This window comes from Symphalangus syndactylus, chromosome 7 (assembly GCF_028878055.3).
Source record: "Symphalangus syndactylus isolate Jambi chromosome 7, NHGRI_mSymSyn1-v2.1_pri, whole genome shotgun sequence".
Taxonomy (NCBI): Eukaryota; Metazoa; Chordata; class Mammalia; order Primates; family Hylobatidae; genus Symphalangus; species Symphalangus syndactylus.
Window position 1 is genome coordinate 128,001,859 of NC_072429.2, and position 15,875 is coordinate 128,017,733.

Below are 15,875 nucleotides of genomic sequence, written 5' to 3' on the forward strand. Positions count from 1 at the left end.
TTTTACACTATTCTACATTGCCATTAAAACATAATTTACAGTCTCTGTATGCAAGAATGCTGCCATTTCAACCCAGAGCAGGCTGCCTGGTAAAGCATGGAGGATTTGTCTGAGTGTGGGTGGAAGAAACACACTATTTAAGCATGTCTGGGTAAAGGATATGCAGGGAGGGATTTCTTCTGTCCAGAAGCTCTGCCATTTGTCCAGATAGTTCTGAGGAGGCAAGACAGCTCCTCTACGTTCTACTTCTGAGGTTTCTGAGCTGATAGCTCGAGTGAGGCAGATGACCATGTAAAGAACAAAGCATGGGCTTGATAGTCCCGCTCAGGCCAGGGATCACAAATCAGTGGCCTGTGGCCAGTTCCAGCCCACAGACAGATGGCTTTTATCTTATCAGGACAGCATGTGAACAAAAAAGGAAATGATTTAAGGCTTTCAAAAATCAGGAGATTTTGACCGGGCATGATGGCTCAAGCCTGTAATCCCAGCACTTTGGGAGGCAGAGGTGGGCGGATCACGAGGTCAGGAGTTAGAGACCAGCCTGGCCAACACAGTGAAACCTCATCTCTACTAAAAATACAAAACAATTGCCAGGCATGGTGATAGGCGCCTGTAGTCCCAGCTAGTCGGGAGGCTGAGGCAGGAGAATCGCTTGAACCTGGGAGGCAGAAGTTGCAGTGAGCCAAGATCGCACCACTGTACTCCAGCCTGGGGTGACAGTGCAAGACTCTGTCTCAAGAAAAATAATAATAATAATAATAATAACATAAAAATCAAGAGATTTTTTTATGACAATCCAGATCCAAGCGTCTTTTGAAAGAAAAAAAAAAAGGAAAGATTTGCTGTCTCTGGACATACACACCTGCATGGCGGTGGCCAGGGCCCTGGAGAAGAAGGGACACTCTGTTTGCCACAATGTTCTCCCTGCCTACCTTCCTCTTAGAGGTTATCTTGTGCTGTTGATAGTCGAGTTCGGCATCTCAGTTCCTGAGCTAGCTCTGCTATTAAGTAGCAAAGAAATATAGGCAAATCTCTAACTCTTTCTAAAAATAGACAATAATTTGATGAAGCCAGTAGTTTTCAAACTATTTTTGAGCCATGGATGGCTTTCTGTTAATAAAACTTTCCCTTGAAACTCAATACACAAGCGTAGTGCAGGAGGAAGGATATTTACAATGAGTAGAGGGAACTAGAGGACCAGCACAGCCCTTGCACCCCACTCCTGGAAATAGCCCCTAAAGGAACTCAATGGGACACCCAAGTTCTAATCATCACAGATTTCACAACTAGACTGGCTCATAAGGCTGCCTTAAAGCTGGGGGTACAAGGGTAGGCAGGGTATTTCTTATGGGGAATCTGTATAGGAATCTTTCATGGGCCTCTGATCTCAACTCTTATTCTATTCGTTTTAATTTCATTTCTCTTTTTGTTGTGTGTGTTTTTTTAAAGGTTTTGATTTGGTATGCACAGCACCCAGTAACATATTTTATGTTTTAAAAATCAAGCTCTAATGTACATGCAGAGAAACTCACCATTTATTTTACAATCATACAATTTTTTTTTTTTTTTTTTTTTGAGACAGATTCTCACTCTGTCACCCAGGCTGGAGTGCAGTGGAGCTCCAGACTGCAACCTCTATCTCCCAGGTTCAAGCAATTCTCCTGCCTCAGCCTCCCGAGCAGCTGGGATTACAGGCACACACCACCATGCCTGGCTAATTTCTGTATTTTTAGTAGAGACAGGGTTTCACCATGTTGTCCAGGCTGGTTTTTAACTCCTGACCTCAAGTAATCCACTTGCCTTGGCCTCCCAAAGTGCCGGGATTACAGGCATAAGCCACTGCACCCAGCCAGTAACACAAATCCAAAAACTGCCTGCTGTCATGTGAACACCACTTCCATCAAGATATAGAACAGTTCCAATATCCAAAAACATTTCCCCATGAGTACTGGCCATCAGTTCCCAGTCCCTGGCAACCACCCATGTGTTTTCCATCCCTATAGTTTTGCCTTTGCAAGAATGGAATGTAAATGGAATACAGTATAATGACTTTTAAATATGGCTTCTTTCACTTAGTGTAATGCATTTTGAGATTCATCTATGATATTATGTGTATCAGTAGTTATTTATTTTTTACTGCTAAGTAGTGTTCCAATATATGGATATACCACAGTTTTTTCATTCATTCACTAGCTGGTAGCTATTTGAGTTGCTTCCAGCTTCTGATGATCAGGAAGACTAGAACTGTTACAAGCACCCACTTACAGGGTTTTGTGTGAACATAGTTTCCATTTCACTTGAATATTTACCTGGCAGTGGGATTGCTGTATGTTGTCTAGTATGTGTTTAACTTTATAAAAACTGCTAAAGTGTTTTTCAAAGTGGATGTACTCTATTGCATTCATATCAGCAATGTATGAGAGTTTCTGTGGCTCTGCATCCTTGTATCCTTGGTATTGTCGAGTTGTATTTTTTTTCCTTGTCATGCCATTTTAATATGTATGTAATAGTATCTCATTGCGGCTGTAATGCACATTTCTCTAATAACTAATGAGATAAGACACTTTTATGTATTTATGTACATTCCAATCTTCTGTCTATCTTTTATTGGTTTGTTATCTTCTTATTGGGGTTTGAGAGTTCTTTATATGTTCATGTCCTTTAGCAGATATGGAATTTGCAAACATTACCTCCTACTCTGAGGCTTTCCTTTCCTTTCTCTTACAGTATCTTTAGAAAAGCCAAAGTTCTTAATTTTGATCAAGTCAAATTTTTTTTTGTTTTATGGATTTTGATTCTTTGAGTCCTATTAAGGAAATATTTGCCTAATCTTAGCTCACAAGAATTTTCTTATAAGTTTTCTCCTAGATATTTTACAGTTTTACACTTAGAGGTATGGCTTACTTTGAATTAATTTTTGTATAGGATGCAAGTTGTGTTTTCGAGCATGGATATACAAATGTTCCAGTTAAAAAGACTTTTCTTTTTCTATCAAATTGCCTTCACACCTTTGTAAAAACCTAATTTGACCATGTGTGTGTGACCCTGTTCCTGGACCCCCAATATTTTGAAATGAATAAACTTCTACTCAAACATAAGATGTTTTGTGGACATATAGCCCTGATTTCACTGTGTGGCAGAGGAAATAAACCAAATAGGGGCTTGTGCAACCTGAAATCTGCCAAGGTCTCTAAGAGTAATGGAGACCCTATTATATAAGATAATATAGGCAAAATTAGGAAGATCCTTAGCTCGGCATTAGAAAATGTGAATTAGAGCACTGGTTCTGCTACAAACTAACTTCAGAACATTTTACAAGTCATGTATAGTGGTTATTTCTGACATAACATTGAGAAAAAGAGCATGTACACAATTTAGCTCAATACAAGAGACACAGTAAGCATGCAAAACATACACAGTACCATAATTATTCAAATATTATCTTGGTCGGGCGCAGTGGCTCACACCTGTAATCCCAGCACTTTGGGAGACTCAGGTGGGCAGATCTTCTGAGGTCAGGAGTTTGAGACTAGCCTGACCAACATGGAGAAACCCTATCTCTACTGAAAATACAAAAATTAGCTGGTCATGGTGGCACACGCCTGTAATCCCAGCACTCAGGAGGCTGAGGCAAGAGAATCGCTTGAACCTGGGAGGCAGAGGTTGTAGTGAGCCGAGATCACACCACTGCACTCCAGCCTGAGCGACAGAGTGAAACTCCGTGTCAAAAAAAAAAAAAAAAAAAAAAAAAAGAAGAAGAAGAAGAAAAAAGAAAGAAAGGAAAAGGAAAATATCATTTCTAAGATCCACCTTAGCTCTAAATTAGAAATCCAACAAGGCATAGTGGAATCAAGAGGCCTCATTCCAAGGTCCCTATAGACAGGGTCACTCTTCCAAGTGATTGTGTTAGCAGAGTAGGAATACAGCTCAAAGTCTGAGCCTCGAAGCTATGCTACCTCTTAGGAGGTGAAGCCAACCATCAGGCAGGTGCTCACCTAGTGCCTACAGGCAAGATGAAGCAGTTTTTTTTTCATACTTTAAATAGGCAACTATTAATTCCTACTATGATGAAGGTGTGACTTTAACTGCTAAGCAGAGAAAAATTAGTAAAATCCTGCTGTTAAAGACCTCACCTACTAATTGTATGAACATTTCATTTCAATATGAGAAGCTCATTGGTGAGAAGTACGTGATGACCTTTGGAACAATGGAAAAGAATGTAGTGCTCAAAGAAAGCATAGAAGGCATATAGCTTTATAAAAACTATTCTATAAACGGATTTAGTGATTCCCTAAGCTTTTTGGATGAAAACTCCTGAATGCAAAGTGATCCTTAGAAAGAGGCAATTATTTTCTTTCAGTGTAATAAAACTTTTCTTATATCAAACATGTTATTTTTTTTAATTATAAAGTAAAAGTAAGCAAAAAGGCCGAGCACAGTGGCTCATGAGGTCAGGAGATCAAGACCATCCTGGCTAACACGGTGAAACCCTGTCTCTACTAAAAATACAAAAAAATAGCCGGGTGTGGTGGCGGGCGCCTGTAGTCCCAGCTACTCGGGAGGCTGAGGCAGGAGAATCTCTTGTACCCAGGAGGTGGAGGTTGCAGTGAGTTGAGATCGCACCACTGCACTCCAGCCTGGGTGACAGAGCGAGACTCTGCCTCAAAGTAAATAAATAAATAAATAAATAAATAAATAAATAAATAAATAAATAAAATAAAATAAAATAAACAGAAAGAAGATAAAATCTACCCAAATCATACTAAAAACTATAAACATTTTATAAATATTTAAATATCTCTCACATACAAATGATTGTTTCCTACTCTGCCTTTTTCATTTTAGAGAATATGGTGATTCCTTTCACCTTGTATTATTCTTATGTCATTGCAGAAGCCACTGTAGCTTGCCTACAAAATTACATGTGTTTGTGTGTATATGTGTCTATGTTTGGTTCAGCATTTAACATATGATTTAGTTTGACAGGAGACCAACTTTTCTGGAATATATCTTCAGAGTTAGAGGAGCTTTGCCAATATTTCAGGAAAATTCCAGGAAGCAGTGTCTACCTATGACAAATGTTTCCAGCCACAATAAATCATGGGGCCACAAAAATATCAGCCATCTTCCAATAACTGTCTTTTGACCTTACAAGGCAGGAACAAATCGTTAGCGTACACAATATTGGTTCATGGCTAGATAATTCCTAAGAGGCCTAGTTATTGCATATAATATTCATACTTGTAGAAAATAAGGAAAAGTCATTGGTTCAATCATACAGTTCCATCTGTTCTTGCCTTCATTCATTCATTCATTCATTCATTTATTCAACAAATATTTATGAAGTACTTTCCACAGTTCAGGTTCTGGAATGGCTTTTGGTTTTTCTGGCTTTACTGAGCCTAAGCTTGAGACTGCATACAATGTGTTTTTACATTGCTTGGACTATAGACTTGGCTTTGGAAAGATCCATGCCTCTGCCATTGAACACTTAGAGCATTTTAGAATGAACACTTTTTTATCCACACTACAATCTCTCGGTCTACATTTTTTCTATTTCCCCTAACACTAATCTGTCACAAAGTTGTTATGCCAACCAGGGTAAAAAGGGGATAATTCCTTATATCTTTCTTTGCCAGCAAGGCTAATTATTAAATAACTATTTTGGATTAAAGAATTTTTAAATTTCTGATGGAAAGAATATTACAGTGTTTCAAAGGCTAGAGTTTACTCCAGTGCTAAGAAATATACAATACATTAAAATAGTTTTTATTTCCTAGCTATGGCAGGCAGAATAATGGGCTCTACAAAGACATCCATCTCTTAATTCCAGGAACCTATGAGTGTGTTATGTTATGTGGCAGGGGATGGGAGTTGGGGATTGCAGTTACAGATGGAATTATGGTTGCCAATCATCTGATTTTGAGATGTGAGATTATCCTGGATTATCTTGGTGTCCTCAATATAATCACAAGGGTCCTTATAAGTGAAAGAAGGAAGTAGCAGAGTCAGAGCAAAGGCAGTATGAGAAAGACCAAATTATTCCTGGCTTTGAAGATGGAAGGGAGCCACAAGCCAAGGAATGTGGGCAGAATATAGAAGCTGGAGAAGGCAAGAAAATTAACTTTTCCCTAGAGCTGACTGAAGAAAAGCAGCCCTGCTGACACATTTATTTTATCTTGGTGAGACCCATTTTCAACTTCTGACCTCTAGAAATGTAAGGTAATAAATTTGTATTATTTTAACCATAACGTTTGTGGTAATTTGTTGCAACAGCAGTACGAAATTAACACAGCCATTTACAGAGGACTTGTTCACTTTAAAATTATAAATTGGTATAAATTTTATCATATTTATATTTTCTGTGTCTTTTAGGATGTTACATTACTTTTATTCCTTTATCCTATTAATATGATAGATTACTTTGATTATGAAATGTTAACCTAAACTTGCATTGAATTTAAATTATTGTAATTAGCCTTTTTATAAAAGACTTAATTTGATAATATTTTCTTTGGGAATTATATATCTGTGTCCATGAACTTTGCCTACTTTCGTACCTTTACTTAAACTTCTTCAGATTATTTGCAGACTCTGTGAGTGTCATTACAGCGTAAAGGTGAATAATTGGGGTTGTGCTTATCTTAAATTCTGTTCTTGTTACATATCCGTTGCATGATTTTGGCCTAGGTCTCTAGCCCATCTCTGTATCACAGGATCTTGCATCTAAATAAAGGTAATAATATTTAGACTTAACTTTTAGAATTGTATGGATTAAATAAGGTATTTCAAGCACTCAGCATAGTTTCTGGAACTAAGAAGAGTTCAAAATCTACTATCGTGAATAGTAATGTTATCAGTATGAGGAAGAAATTAAAACTGATTTTTTTAACTTGTATTTTAAGTTCAGGGGTACAGGCACAGGTTTGTTACCTAGGTAAACTTGTGTCATGGGGGTTTGTTGTACAGATTATTTCATCAGCAGCTATTAACCCCAGTACCCATTAGTTATTTTTCCTGATCCTCTCCCTCTTCCCACCTTCTACCCTCTGAAAGGCCCCAGTGTGTGTTGTTCCCCTCTATGTGTCCATGTGTTCTCATCATTTAGCTCCCACTTATAAATGAGAACATGCAGTATTCGGTTTTCTGTTCCTTGTGTTAGTTTGCTGAGGACAATGGCCTCAACTATTGAATTAATTTCAGCTATTTATTGCACACACCCTCTTTCCCTAATCTCTACTTGAAATTTCCTTTAGAATTTAGGATAGAAGGTTGACCATTAATGCTTTTCATACCTGCTTCAGTCAGATATTTGATGTGGAATGAAGCTAAGAAGCACATTCTTTAAAAAAAAAAAAAAAAGAATATGTAAATCCTTTTTATCAATGAGACCACCTATATTTTGAGGAGAAGGTAGCTTCTTTCAGGTTTTCTGAATCCTTCACTTCTCACCTCAAGAGTAAGCCAGTCACCTGGTGAGAGGCTTTCACAGAACACACATTCAGTGTTTTGTAAAATAGATTGAAGTTACGAAATTGACTCTTAAGTTGTTGCTTTTCAGTTCTGGCCTGATGTAGTCTCACTTTCCATGCCTTGATCTTGGTTTTGAGATCTGGGTTGGAGAAAAAAAAAATAGTATGGTCAAATGATTTCTGGCTTAGCATGACCACCCCATTGATGATGCAGGAAGAAAATGAACCCTTTGTAAGGCATGTCAATAAGGATAAAGTTCAGCTACAATAAAACAGAAAAAACAAGAGTGGCTTAAATCAAATGCATTTTTCCCTCCTTAGAGAAGTCCAGCTGGCATTCTAGAAGGTTTTATATCTCAATTCCATGATATCAGGGTCTAGGCTTCTTCCATCTTTCATCCTTAGGATGTGCTACAACCTCGTAATTCAAGATGACTGCTTGAGCTTCCGCCATCATGTCTACCTTGCCAGCAGCAAAATGGGGAAAGGGGAATAGGAACTCATTCCTCCTTTTAAGAAGAATCCCTCAAAGTGGCATAAAACATTTCACTTGCATTTCAATGGAGAGACCTTAGTTACATGGCCATGATTTGCTTCAATAGAGACTGGAAAATGTAGTCTTTTTTGCTAGGTGGTAATATGACCAGCTGTAAGTAAAGCCTACATAACTAAAGAAGAATGTGGAATGGTTGTCAGAAGGTAGCTGATAGAGCCTTCCGTACATGTGGATATCTGGGTCTTCCAGACTTACCCAGCTGCCCCAGCACATAACCCTGTGCTTAAAATAGGAAGAATGGGTTCACCTATTCACATTTTCCTCTTTTCTTTTGCATTAAAAAACATCACATGCAAATTGTTTCAAAAACAAGGATAAGAATTCTGGGAGTCTAAAATGGCATGCAAAGAAAAGAATTTGCTTTCTTTTTTATTCAGATCCATCATCACTGACTTCATAAGCATCCTCTTTTAAAAAAAATTGTGTATTAATTCAGAAACATTTTTAACCAATGGAATTATACTACAAACACTGTTCTGAGCTTTTTGTTTTTGTTTAAATAACCTTAGCAGTATTGTTTTTTAAAGGTTAGTTAGAGATCAACTATGAAACTGCCTTGCTCTGGTACATCTTTTTTCCTCTACACCTTTAATCATCTTGCTTTCTTGATCATGGGTCTGTTCAATTTTTTTACTTACTGGGGACAGTTTTAATAATTTCCCCTAGATTTATGAAAGTGTTATGGTGTCTCATGAAGTATACTCTTACAATAATTTTAATCCCATTATTCTTAATATTGCATAATTTTCATCTATCTCTTTGTCATCTATCAGATTAAGAAGTTAAACAGAACAATGTGTCTATATTGGTAATTTTTTTTTAAGAACTCGCTTTTTTAATCTTTCATACTCCTTTTACCTTGTTTTCATTGAAACATATCTTATTCTATATTGGGACATTGCAAATCCAGCTCATTCTTTTTTATAAATATATCATCATTTATTTTAGAGGTGTGATATAATCTATTTAACAAGTATCCTATTATTAGCTATGGATCAAAATGTAAAGTCCTTTATCAAATCTGTTTTCTCAGTTTCCTTGTAAGTACACCCATGTGACTGATATCTGACCAACAGAATGTAGGCGAAAGTTACATGAGCCTCTTCCTGAATTTGGTGACTAACGTGCAACTACATTCTTTTTCCCTCCTTTAGAAATCTTAGAAGTCCAATAATGGCTGCTGGTACACAATGGAATAACGCCATATCTCTAAAGTATTATTTGGTGTCCCTAAAAAGTGAGAACATCTAGACATGAATGAAATAAACTTTGATTGTAATAAGGTTGATTAATAAGTTTGTAATAACTTTGATTGTGATTTATAGGTCAATTTAGTGGTTTATTTAATTAAGATAGGATCCTCTACACTAATATACAAATAGCATGAAAGGTACATTATTTTATACATGACTAAATTCAAATACATTTAACTTGTAGAATCAATTCCTGTAAGTTACCTTGCTTGATCAAACTGTGTTTAGTTTTTAAGGTAACACAAATCTGCCTTCCTAAGAAGCTGAATCAATTTACACTTTTATGAACAGAATATTTAACAATTCTTACTGTATTAGTCCATTCTCACACTGCTATGAAGAAATACCAGAGACTGGGTAATTTATAAAGAAAAGAGGTTTAATTGACTCACAGTTCCCCATCACTGGGGGGGCCTCAAAAAACTTACAATCATGATGAAAGGCACCTCTTCACAGGGCAGCAGGAGAGAGAATGAATGCCGGCAGACGAAATGCCAGATGCTTATAAAAACATCAGACCTCATGAGAACTCACTATCATGAGAACAGCATGGAGAAACTGCCTCCATGATTCAATAACCTCCCACTGGGTCCCTACCAAAACATGTGGGGATAATGGAGATTACAATTCAAGATGAGATTTTGGTGGGGACACAGCAAAACCGTATTATTCCTCCTCTGGCCCCTCCCAAATCTCATGTCCTCACGTTTCAAAACACAATCATGCCTTCCCAACAATCCCCTAAAGTCTTAACTCATTCCTGTATTAACCCAAAAGTCCACAGTCCAAAGTCTTATCTGAAATAAGGCAGGTTCCTTGCACCTATGAACCTGTAAAATCAAAAGTAATTTAGTTACACTTGGGCATTATGGGGGTTACAATTCAAGATGAAATTTGGGTGGAGACACAGAGCCTAACCATATTACTAACCAATGTGGTACACTGGTAAATTATTTGATCTTTGCCAATCTGATTGTAAAAAGTGGTAGCTAACAGTTATTAGGTGAAGCTGAGTATCTTTTTTGTGTGTTTATTTATTTATTGTTTTTTATTATTATACTTTAGGTTTTAGGGTACATGTGCACAATGTGCAGGTTTGTTACATATGTATCCATGTGCCATGTTGGTTTGCTGCACCCATTAACTCAACATTTAGCATTAGGTATACCTCCTAACGCTGTCCCTCCCCCCTCCCCCCACACTCAGCTGAGTATCTTTTAAGACTCATGACTTTCATACTTTTATTGACAAAAGTAATCTATTTATACTCTCCCTATTTCATGTGACTAACAACTGTCATTCTATTCATGGATGAGAACAAAACATTTAAATTCGTTACAGCATCATAACCCACCTAAATATTTGTTAGGCTTAGATTCTGTCTTTTCCCATTGTGCTACATTTTGTTATCCATTCTCATTTTTCCACCCAGTTTCAAGTAAAAAAAAAAAACAATTTATATTTTATTGGGCACACATTAAACTTATAGATTATTACATTTGTATATTAATAGAGAACTGAAAGCTTCATATCACTGAGTCTGTTTAAAGAAAAAGTTTGTCTAAATTGTTTTCAATATATCAGCGCTCTTCCTAAATTCTGTTTCTATTTTTTAAACGGAGATTTTTATTTTTTTCTAAGTCTACCATCATTTCACATAGAAATAATTACAATTCCATTTTTTTTTCAAATCTTTAAAACTATTTCTTCTTCTTGACAAGTGTCATTTAGTATGACTCTCTGGAACAAAGCTAAATAATAATGAACTAGTAGTTAACTTTGCTTTTTTGCTAACTTTAGTAGGTGATGTCCCTATTCTGTTTGGTTTAAATGATGCTACATCTGGAAAGTATTCTTCAGGGGTAGTCATCTGGAGGTGTCCATTTCTTAAGCTAAAAGTTAATGTTTTCTTTTTCTTTTTTATCTTTTTCTCACTTTTGGTTCCTTTTGATAGCTTTTGGGGAAAGAAAATATGTAAACATGCATTTACTCTTCATATTTCTTAAAGTCAAGACCTTTCATAAACCTGTTTGAAGTATTTTATAGTTCCTGACATCTTTTACAATAAATAATTAGATGGCTAGCTCACAGATTGTTTTGGGATCCCCAACAGGAAGCACATTCGTGTTTAAAGCTGAACTCACTCACATAATTATATTTATGTCAACTGCAAGCAGAGAGTTTTTTAATTATTATTATTGATGACTTCTACAGAGGATTTCCTGAGAAATCCACATATGTTCTAAATCAATTGCATTGTCTCCAGTTAGTCCCAAAATACCATGACTGAACCCAAATCAGGGAGCCTAGGTAGAGGCTGGCTTCATGGCTAATTAATCTTTTTCAGAGGAAGTAAAGTAACTTAAACAGTGACAAGAGTGAGAACTGGTGCTATGGCAGCAGGAGCCTTGGGCATACTCCTTTCTCCCAGTGAAGACAGCGAAGAAAAGAGAACACAGCTCCTGTGAACTTTCTGCCTCTCAGTAGGAAGGAAAGTGGAGGCATTTAGTTCCTTTCACCAGAAGATATCAAGATATGTGGCTTATGACCTCTACTTGCCTGAGAAAAGGAGCACAGAGGCCTGGGTGGAACATGGGCTGTGTGAATCTTGAGGGTTGCTATGATAGAAGGCCTGAACACCGGGAGGCCCTGTGCTAGAGGAGCTGTGATGGGTTTAAAGAGAACAAACATGGTTTCTTTCTCATTGACTTGCCAATTCAGTTAGTGAGAAAAAAAAGATAGTTGACTGAAGCCAAAGAGTTTCTGTTCAGCATTTCTTAAGAGGCACTGGGGTAGTTACAGGGGTGTAAACTTGAATGAAACACAAGTATATGAGTGTCAGCTGGACACAGATAAAGACAGGTCTTTATAGAATCCAGAAAGGGAGGTGGAGATAATCACAGATTGACAAAACAGTGTTACAAGTACTTGGATTCCAATAAAGAAGAAATGGTGTGAAAAAAGACAAGGCCAGACAACCTGGTTTGTGTAGAGTAACTAAATGTTTTGCAAAAAGAAGTGGCACAGAAGAGGTCTTGATGGATGTCTAAGAGTTAGACAGGAAAAGGAGGGTCAAAAGGACTTACTTTCTAGATAGAGGAAAGATCTACATGAACATGAACAAAGCAGTAAAAGGTAACACTTCATATAACCTAACTGCATGCTAGCCACTCTCTTTAGCATTTTAACATATATAGATTCATTTAATCCACACAACAGCCCAGCTGCAGAATGACTTGAGATCAACTCCAAGGAATGCATCATGTTACTTTGTGAAATGAGAGTGGAGAGATGCAGAACATGGAGCAAAGAGGGAGATAAGATTTAGATCATGGAAACGTAACCAAATTTGGGGCTTGAACTCATGATGGTATACCAAATAATACTGAAGAGTATTCATTGAGGTGAAGGGAGCATTCAAGAATGCTGATGTTTACTGATGAATTTTCTTATTTTTGAAATGGGGAAGATAATCATCTTTCCCCTGTCTACTTCACAAGATTATTTTCAGAATCAAAAACAAACCTATCAACATTAAAGTGCTTCATAAACTGCAGGGTCTTATACAAAGTTTAATTCTTATGATTTGTAGAAGAGAATGAAGAAAGAGGAATTTATCTTCCTCCCATTTTCCCAGGTGATACAATAGCAAGTTGTTTGCAGAGATAACTACAAGGTCTCAATAACCCGAGAAGTTTCTCTTAACCCCAAAATTTTGGCTGTAGCCAGACTTGCTCTTTGAAGAGAAAAATAAAACACTGTTGGCTCTATTCAAGGTTTCAGGATCTTTCTCTCTGAAAATAATGCAAAGAGCATACATAGTTCAACCTGATTTTTTTCTTTTAAATGGAAATGCAGGCTAGGCAAGCAATAAACTCCTTTCACCTTTGGACATTAAAATGAAAAACACACAGAGGGTCTTCCAGCAAGCAATTATAAAACTTCCAGACATAACTCTGTTAATCAGTTAACAAAGTGGATTATCGTCATTCATATTGGTTTTGTATTGTATAGCTCTTGGAATTCTTCTCCAGACATTATTCTCCAGTCGATGGCCAAACTAACTTATATTGAGGGCCTATAATGTGTGAGATGTTTTACATAAATTATCTACAATCTATGAAACAGCCCTGTCAACAAGGCCACTTTAACAAGGTCACATCACCAGAAATGATGTGGATTTTGCAGTTAGGCATGGCTTTGAATTCCACAGAGGGATTCAAAGCCATGCCTGTCTAACTGCAAAATCTATTTTCTTTCTATCAAACCAAAACAGTAATTGATGTAACCAAGAATCGTATTCCCTCTCTGTTATTTTCTAGGTAGAGCTTTGGATAACAGCATCCAGTTTCCTTGGTCTCAATTTTCTTATGTCTACAATAAGACGATTGGACATACTTATCTTTCATATTGCTTCTCCCTCCAACAGTCTATGAACCCTTGGTTCAAATTATGTACATCAATGCTGAAGGAATACAACCCCACTTCTTATCCTTGTTACCCATCCCCCCAGCCAGCCCAAACAGCTGAATCAAGCCTGGTAACCAGGAAAGTGACAAATGTCACATTGAGGTCTCTCCAAAACCAATATGTAAACCTCAGCTAAGATTTTCCATATGTCCTTACCCATAAGGGATATGAGTAAAACAAACACAATCTAAGGAAAACTTCAGCGCATTAACTCTGCACCTGATTGGGAAACATACAGAGTTTTTAGATTCCTTTCAAATGAGACTCAGTGGCTAACAGCCAGAAAAATAAAATGTTAAGCAGACGTAAGATGGAGAAGACAGATCTGGAAAACTTTGGGGTAAAAAAAATGTTTAAAATAAGAATTGGGAACAGCATCTGAGGAAAAGATGAGACACACGTAAAAACTCTTCCACACAAATAGACATCTCATATAGAAAACTTTTCAAAACGCTGGTATTTTTTCAACACGCCCTTTTCTGAGAAGTTGAAAAGGCTAGACTGGCACAATGAACTTCAAATGCAACTTCAGTAAATTCTAATAAATAAGGATGTACTGACCTGGAACTCACTCCTCTCAAGGGTATTACTATCCAGAGGAAATGCTTTCAGCATGAACATTCTGGATGCACTAAAATGCAGTAAGATCCAGGATCACTGTTCTCAGGAAGGGAAACCCTTGTGGTTCCAAGACTTCTCAGAAATAGCGTTTGTTTCCCTCCCATTTTCCAGCCATTCTCTCCCCAAAGTCAAATGATACAAAGAGCTCTTCTGCCTAATTACCCAAGTAGTGACCATTAGGAGGGAGAGAATATGCATTTTAATATATTCTGAGGGTGAAATAACTCTTGATGCTTAATTATCCTATCTCTCATAGAGTGGGTCTTTTGACACATTTTAATTGAAGATAGAGGACAATTTGGGACCTAAAGTTTTAAAGGTATGACCATGGCCTAGAGGAAGAGCCACACTGATTGAGCACCTACAATGTGTTAGGCATTCTGTGTTTTCTTAAATCATCACACAACTTTATTAGGTAGGTACTGTGTTGTGTTTTATACATAAAGAAACAAAGGCTCAGAGAGCTTGATGTGAGTCGTCCAAATCTATACTTCTTTTTAGGGTATCACCATCCTTACTATTAAATCCTGGATTAAATTACAATCTCTAACTTCTATCCTTAGTAGCTCACGCTTAGGCAAAATTGGAACTGCTAGCTGTTTCTTGAATTTGTCCTTTTCTCTGAGACCCTTATCATCTTTGTAAATGTTTTTACCTTTGTTGGAAAAGCCTTCCCTGGATTCCTCCACTGTCCCTTTTTAATCCATCTGCTGAATCTTCCTTGACTTCCCCAGAGAGGTTTAGACCCTTTTTCCACTATGCTTCCACTTCCTGAATTCATCAGATAATTTCCAAAACAGCATTGTAACATATGGGGTTTATTTTTGGCTCATAGCCCAATCACAACTAAATTGTCCTTTGACAGCAGGATTGTATTTTTTAATTTTCATAGCTCTGTGGCACCAAGCATTAAGTAAGCACCCATTATAACTTTGTGGAAGGTAGGACGAGATGTTGGGAGGAGGACAGGGAGGAAGGTTGGGACGGCAAAAAGAGGGGTAATGAGGGAAGGTCAGGAGAAGAAGAAGAAAAGACAAAAGAAAAAAGGGAAGCAAAATAGAAAGGAACGAGCAGAGGGAAGGTGATATGGTTTGGCTCTCTGTCCTCACTCAAATCTCATCTCAATTTGTAATTCCCACATGTTGAGGGAGGGACCTGTAATCCCGACATGTAGAGGGAGGGAGGTGATTGGATCATGGGGACAGTTTCCCCCATGATGTTCTCATAATAATGAATGAGTTCTCACGAGATCTGATGGTTTTATAAGGGGTTCTTCCCCTTTTGCTTGCTTTTCTCTCTCCTGCTGCCTTGTGGAGAAGGTGCTTGCATCCCCTTTGCCTTCTGCCATGAGTGTAAGTTTCCTGAGGCCTTCCCAGCCACGTGGAACTGTGAGTCAGTTAAACCCCTTTCCTTTAGAAATTACCCAGTCTCAGGGAAGTTCTTTATAGCAGTGTGAAAACAAATTAATACAGAAAGGCAGGCTAGAAGAGAGGCTTCTTATCT